Source organism: Lactuca sativa, chromosome 6 (genome assembly GCF_002870075.4).
Source record: "Lactuca sativa cultivar Salinas chromosome 6, Lsat_Salinas_v11, whole genome shotgun sequence".
NCBI lineage: Eukaryota > Viridiplantae > Streptophyta > Magnoliopsida > Asterales > Asteraceae > Lactuca > Lactuca sativa.
The window spans coordinates 192,119,523-192,127,787 of NC_056628.2; the positions used below are offsets into that span (position 1 = coordinate 192,119,523).

An 8,265-nucleotide genomic window follows, 5' to 3' on the forward strand; every position below is an offset into this window, starting at 1 on the left:
ACTCTATGATCCTAGTTAACATATAATATCACATATATGTATCCAATTAGTCTTTAAACCACTAATAAACAAGTCAAGACACCCTAGGACATGCTAAACACCTTATACAAGTGTTATAAGTCTCAAGGATTACATCTAAGTGTTGTAGGGAAAGGCTAGTGTGTTTGGGGTTCAAGGAACACTCCATTAGGGAGTTTATGGTTTTGTGGTCACTAGCAAAAGGGTTTACGGTCATAAACTCACCCCTTGGTGACCAGTTGTTGTTTGAAGCTTTAAGAGTCCCTAGAAGCTTTTCTACTTGATGTATGTGACCATGGAAGGAACTAAGGTACCATTTCACTCCTAAATGGAGTTTACGGTCCCTTTACCATTTCTTTTGAGTTTACTACCTCAAAATCATAAGGTTTATGGTATTTGTGGGTTTTCAAGTCCTTAGCTCATCATGGTAATAGTCTATGTTAGATTCTAGGCATAAGGAATAAATATGGGACATTTATACACCTTTTTGGGTGTTTACGGTTTTGGGAGATCCCCAAACCGTAAACACATATAAATGTGAGATTTTTGTGCTTTTTGTGTGATAAACTCATCAAGGATGGATCTAGACAAGTCCCTAAGGCATTGTGAAGCATCTAGGCACCCTAAGGCACCTTACTTGGTGTTTACGGTTGTGGGAGCCGCCCAAATCCATGAACACTTTGTTCTTGGTGTTCTTGGGACATTTCCTTGATATTAATATGTATAGCAAGCTTAAAAAGACTCTAGGATAGAAGTACTTACTTTGTGGAAGCTTAAAATGAACTAAAAGTCCTAGAACACTAGTGTGTGTTCTTGGTGTTCTTGGTGTTTTGGAAATCTAATCAAACCACAAAAATGGATGGATGAAAAGATGTATAATCACTAGTAGTTATGATACATCAACTAATCAAGTCGATAAATACTCACGTTGTCGGGAAATCGGGTGAAAACCGGGATGATAGTTGAGAGTGTTTGGAGTTTACTCTTTAGAGTGAAAGTAACAAGTGAGGTACTTTGGGGAGTAAACTCATGTTGAAGCATGAGTTTACGGTTTTTGGGGGTAATTTACGGCCCAAACATTAAAGTTTGGCTGTGAACTTCTGAGCTACGTGGTATTCACGGTTTAGAAATTTCAAGACTCGAGGCGTTACATTCTTTCACCCGTTCATTTAAAGAATAATTATTGTAATAGTTAAACGAACTTTAAATTTGTTAAAAACAAATAGAAATGAAATTGACTTATAATATGAAGTGATTGGCTTTTAGGGTTTGACCGAAAGAAAATTTCGGGTTGTCACACCGTAAACTCCAATTAGGAGTGAATTGTTGCCCTAATCACTTCCTAAGGCTCAGACTTGGAGTTAGGATGCTTCAAAAATGACTTCTAGGACTTCAAATCAACAAATGGTCAAAGGATTATGTGCTTACGGCCGTAAAATCAAGGGTTTACGACTATAAACTCAATGAGTTATGGTTATTAAAGTGTAAACTCATGAAATGGGGTTCCATTGAACCCTAAACCCAATGGCTTTGTCCATTAACTCTTAGATGCACCACTTAGCACTTATGACACTTATATAAAGTGTTTATCATGTCTTAGGATGTCTTAACTTGGTTATTTAGTTGTTTAAAGGCTAATTGGTTACATATATGTGATATTATATGTTAACTAGGATCATAGAGTGTGTACAAGTCTTCACTTGACACCTAGCATCCTATTCAGTCCGTTCATCCCAACCACTTGCTACAGGTGAGTTCATACCCCTTAATCTATCTTTTAAATGTTTATAAATGCTTTTATGGGGGGGGGGGGATACAAGTTGAATCATACTAGTTATTATATCAATCACATGTGATTAATAACTAGCTTACAAATGGATTTACTACACTTTTAGCTATTTTACCAAACAGATTACTTCAAATGGCTTTCCAAAACATTTTACTAGTTTAAAACTCTTTATTAAACTGTCTTGCATACTGAATGTTTCTTTTCAAACCCTGTTACAATTGTGTTTCAAACAAAGGTTTTCCTTATACTTAAAACTGTTCTTATAAAATATACTGCTTTCAAAACGTTTTACAAACTGACATCAAGTCATCTTTCTTAGGTGTTAAACTTTTATAAGGCTTTACAAAACTTCTTTTATGCTTTTATATTGTCAATTGCATGCCTATATATGTATAGTTATATAAGTAATGTTTAAAGGACTTAGGATGGCTAGCTCGCTTTATCTCCTTTTCCTCGTTGGGATGTGGCTTTAGGGCATCGGTTATTCATCCGAAGGTCATCTAAATATTAGTTATATATTATGTATACGTGTATAGACATAAAAGTTCTATCGGTCAGTTCAATACCCTTGGGAAGCAAGGGTATACTTCCATGTTCATACGTACAAGTTATCTTACTAGTAAACTACGATAGGTGTAGTTTAGGAAGTTACTAACCTATTACTAGAACGAAGAATCATACAATGAGTCAGTTCATTCATGAGTCAATACTTGCTTGATAAAGAGAAAACACACATTACAGCTAGTATACACAGTACATTTCACTACTTGCTAAATAGAGAGAGAACACACATTACAACTAGTACACATAGTACATTTAACTACTTGCTAGATAGAGAGAGAACACGCATTACAGCTAGTACACACAGTACATTTCACTACTCGCTAGATAGAGAGAGAACACACATTACAACTAGTACACGCAGAACATTATAATAAATACATGCTAGACAGAGGGAGAACATATAATATAGCTAGCACATTCATTACATATACATTCATGCAGTTATGTGAGCCACTAAACGGGGCATGGTACTTCCTGCCATGGCCATTTTTGTATTCAGAATCTCCTTAATTGGGGAGCGTATGAGTTTGCGTATAGATCTATATTGGATAGACAATCCTACACCTTGTTGCTCGCTACAGTGGGACTTGCAAGTCTACGGGTGCCAAATGTCATTTCTTACGGCGTCTTACATCGTCGTTTTACTAGAGTCGCTAGCAGGATACAAGCCGATCACACGGTACTTTAAATTCCAATAGATTTAAGGTAGTTAGTACGGTTGTAGTTATTTGATACTACACTATAGTACTATTTCATTTTCCCATTACATTCACTTTGTGAACATTCACACGATGCACGGAAATGTAAAAGTTATATTTTTGGTTAATGATAGTTGGATTTGGGAAAATACACACTCTTAGAAGAGACACACACATATACTAAATGCCTTGGTAGAAGGCTACTTTTAGTAGGAAACATAGGGTTTTTTAGGAGGTTCAAAACTTTTACATACTTACACTTCACATACTTACAAATACTTTCTTACAAATTCAGACACTAAAATACTTATGATCTCACTAGCTTTAAAGTTGATACTCTCTTTCAAAATGACTTGTATCCTTAGGTCAACAGTAGACAGGTACCGATGCAAGGTTTAGAGAAGATGGAGCTCGTTCAAGACTCATCTTTCATTTTGATTTATACATTAGTTTCTATTAGACATATCAGAACGCTTGTATTAAAATTATATTATTAATCCAATGGATGATGTTGTTGCTTTTTACTACTATTCATTGTTGTGATACTGTACATGACGTCCTCCGCCCCAGAACGTTTCTGCCGTTCCCGGTTTTGGGGTGTGACAATTGTACATTCCATTACATTCAAATTAGGAAAATCAAATTATAGAAAAAAATATTCGGATTTTAAGGGATTTTTTATTATTTTAATTTTGAATTCTGATTTCTTTAATTAATTCATTTTTAATTCTGTCAGAATGCATATTATTGTTAGAATACAAATTCCTATAGATTGCATATTCTGATTGAATGAATATATATATATATATATATATATATATATATATATATAAATATATATATATATATATATATATATATATATATATTGAAGAATATCAACATTTTGAACCATGAGTTGAAGAATAAGAAGATTCTTAAAGAATAATAATCTATTTTAACAATATTTAAGAAACTAATGTCCAAAAATAAACAAATAAAACAAATTTATAGTCACATTTTATAAAATTAGAATGCCATTCTTGGAATATTTGTCCCATTCTACAAGCATATAGTGTTTTATATTAAGCCATTTTGAAAGAATCTTCATTCCGTAAGAATACAATATCTTATAGTAAGTCATTCTTGAAAGAATCTTAATTCTCATTATTGGTATGGTGAATCACAATTGTCATGAAATTGTCTCTTAATTTTTGTCCATCATTGTTGTTCCAAGAAACATTGCTACGTTCTGAGTGGTCCTGAAACAAAAATATACAAATAATGAAGTTTACGAATGTAAATAAATACAATTGTCATCAAATAAGATGTAGAAATATTTGACCTTCTATGCTAATATTAACATAAGAAAGAACAAAAAAAAAGTCGTTTTTCTTGTTAGTATTACTTGAGGTAACATCAAGATTTCTGCAACAAAACTTTTTCTAGCATTATAACATGAAAAAAAAAAAACAATTGTTATTAAGAAATGACAACATTTTGTATAAAAGAAACTTAACATTTATAACATTTTGTATAAAAACATCACTTGTAATAGGTAAGAATAATTAACCTGATATTAACGAGGTAGGAATAATCTGAATAGGCACAAGAAACGATCTTACTGATGAAGCACAAACACAAACTAAGCATCACAACCCATTCGAACAGAACTTAACCACTTAGAATACCATTCCAACACTTAATCTATGAATAACAAACAAACGTATGTAAAAAATAAAAATTTAATGGGTGAAAGCTTTAGTAAGAAACACTACATGCATTTATGACGTATTTATTGGATATGAAAGCTACCATAGGACCTAACATTGATATATTATATGATATATGTGAAAATGAAATGGGATGATAGGGAAGAACTTAACTCCTGTAAATATAAATTTAATGGGTGAAAGCTTTAGTAAGAAACACTAGCTTTCCCTCTTTGTTGAGTCATATTACTCTTACTAATTATGAAAGTGGGATGAAGAAAGACCTTTAACCCATACCTTGAAGTCACAACACCTACAAAAAAACCAATCAAAACAAATGTAGTTAAAATCTAAATCATTAGATGCTAGGTCCTTATTAAATCAAACTATAGTAAAAATTAAAAACACCCAAATTGTTTTTACCTAGGACGTAACCGAGCTTCCATAAAAGTGAAAATCAAATGAATTTGTTCCTTTAACAATGGTACATAGTTGTTGCCATCGCGGGGGATGGCGGAACGTGAGAGAACGGCTTGGGAGAGAGTAAGTAAGGTAGAACAAGTTAAGAGGATGAACAAAACAGATGCATGAATACCGATTATAAATGTTGACACAACAACAGGAGAGATCGACCTACTTATTACTAATTCAAGATCAAGAAAAACACAATCGTTGGTTACTTATATACATAAACCAAAGAATATTAATCTTAAGAGATGGAACGACCTAAGAAGAAAGAGGGGAGAAGACCGTCGTTGCCAATTAATTTATGAGATAATTTCAATTCTTACCATTAAAATGGAATGTACAAAGTTTGAAGAAGGTAGAGGATGAAGTTCGACTTGAAGATTGTGGCCGAAGATCAAAGATACATCAGAGGTGGATTGATGGCGACGGATCGATGGGAGAAGGGAATATGGAAAATTTGATAAAGACGTAAGGTAATTGATACGCAAGCTGTATTTAAGGGAATTAATCCATGTTCTTAGGGATTTATACTTATTTTAGGGATTAATTAAATATTTATTTAATTACTAAAAATAATTAATATGTAGGATTACAATTTTACCCTTATTTGAGTTTTTGTAATGATTAGTCCATAATCATTCTTACATCCACACAATAGATAGTTAAAATATTTGAACTTACCCCTCTCTCTCTCTCTCTCTCTCTCTCTATATATATATATATATATATATATATATATATATATATATATATATATATATATATATATATATATATATATATATTTCTCTCTTTTATATGCCTATCAATTTCATGAAGAATTGTGGTCCATCCTAAATAAAAGAGTTATCACTATTTGAACCAACTATTATTAGGCTCAATTTCCCTTATTTTAATTGATTGTTGGATTTTATTTCCGTGAAGTGTTATTACAATAATTCTGTCTTGGCAGTTGGTATTATCATTTGTTTCGTGCAAAAAATACTTGCTTACCTTGCAAATTGTTTTTTCTGACAAGATAAAACTGATACACGAACGCATCAATTGTAAAGTTAATAGTTTATTTTCGTTAAATACTCAACGATTATTTAGGCTATTTGCGAGAATATTAATCTGCCATATTCCTTATACAACGAAAATGAAATCGAGAGTCAATGGACATAGCTAAAGACATGTGGTCTATCTGACTAATTTAAGTAACGATTGATGACCACAATAATCTTAGGTTGAGAAAACCATATAGATAAAGGAAGATATAGAAATTTTAAGATTGTATAAAAATGGCATAGGCTCAAGATACCACTACATCTCAGGAGACATCTATGAGTCAACATGTAGAAGTAGAAGTATCACCCATGTTGTGTTGGTGATTTGTATCACTAATATTATTTAAGTGTAACGAGATTAACTTGTTTACCAATGTGATCTTGACAAATATTGAATAAGGAAGGATGATGCGGAGTACAAAGTTGTTTGAGTTTGTCTTGATTCAAAGTACACTGTTATTTAGGGGAGAAGCCCATAAACTGCGGGGTATGGGAGCAGCTCCCCTCGTAGCGGTATGCAAGGGATGGCAACCCCTGGCGGGGTCCAAGGGACATAGCCCTTGGCTATGGTCAAGCTGATGATTGACCCTAATGGTTTTACCCCTGCCATGGATTCGATTTAAGATAGTTAAATGATAGTTTTGTGGCACTTTGTAATTCTAATATGATAGTTTATTTACAATTTTAGGACAACGAGTTATATCATGTTTTTGGTCACTTGAATATGGTACACACAACATTCTCTATTCTTGATCTTATATTGAATTTTATCAGATTAGAGATTTCGAGTGTACCATCGAAATGCTTTAATTTGAAAGTGTAATTCACGTCTCTCCGTAATCGAAGCAATCGTTACCCTATTTTCAAACAAATATTAAAGCGTTTTGTGAAAATAGTGTATGGAGATTTTGGGAACGACATAGCAAACAAGTTTGATAAGTTGGTCAATTTTGGAGGGCATGATTTTGTAGATAGAAAACTAAGATGCATTTTCTCCTTACTACTCTGAAAGTGGTGTATATTTTGAGTACCCCCATGCTTAAATTTGTTAGAGATGAATTCCTGGAAGCAAATAGGAGGAGATGAACATTGGAGAATGATGAATACATATGTGATGCTCATATTCTAAATGGTATGTATGGCTCTCTATTTGATGTTTATCAAAATGTTGAATCTGCAAAGGAACTATAGAATTCACTGGAATCCAAGTATCTGGCTAAGGATGCTTATAGTAAGTAGTTTCTAATTAGTAATTTCATGGGGTAGAAGATGGTTTATACAAGTCCTGTAATGGAACAATTCCATGAAATGTTAAGGATTATGGGACAGTTTGCTCAACATAATATGAAGATGGATGAATCCATCTTGATGGTTGTCATTATTGACAAACTGCCTCATTCCTAGAAAGAGTTTAAACATACTATAAAACATAACCAGGGAGAGATAACTTTGGTTCAACTTAGAAGCTACTTAAGGATTAAAGAGTCTTTAAGGGCATAAGAACATGGCAATAATCCTAAAGGTAAGAACCAAGTTGGCTCTTCTTCTATAAATATGGTGGAAGGTGATGGTTCAAAGAATTTCAACAAGTCTAAAGGCAAAAGGAAGCACAAAGGAAAAGATGATAAATCTTCCAACAAAAGTCCAAATTGGTGTGTTGGAACTGTAACAAACCTGTTCATTTCAATAACGATCGTAGTGTTCGTAAATTGAAAAATATGTTGGTCCAAGTGGGTCTAATGATCCAGAAAAGCAACAAGGCCAGAATTGTAATTCAGTGCAAAATTTTAATTATGTTTATAAACGGCTATTATGCGTATGTACATGTAATGCCCGTAGATTTGGGCTAGAGATGTAGTAGTCATAATGATTATCTCATGGATAAAAGGAAAGCTCGAATCCGACTTCGTATTAAGAAGTTATGTTTCTTCAAAGTTTTGTAGTTGAATCGACACGAAAATGTGAACCGAAAAAAGTTAATTTTCGATAGG

At 33.0% G+C, this 8,265-nt stretch overlaps 1 long non-coding RNA gene across 2 annotated transcripts; it reads right to left on the minus strand.

Annotated features, from left to right (window-relative positions):
- Positions 1 to 4,067: 4,067 nt before the first annotated feature.
- Positions 4,068 to 5,681, minus strand: LOC111879631 (uncharacterized). Of its 2 annotated transcripts, none has more exons than XR_006184017.1 (3): positions 5,552 to 5,681; positions 4,622 to 5,073; positions 4,068 to 4,310 (listed from the first exon to the last, which is right to left on the minus strand). It is a non-coding gene; the product is annotated as an uncharacterized LOC111879631 (long non-coding RNA). The 2 variants fall into 2 exon arrangements; XR_002846188.3 differs by having other exon boundaries at positions 5,184 to 5,672.
- Positions 5,682 to 8,265: the final 2,584 nt, after the last annotated feature.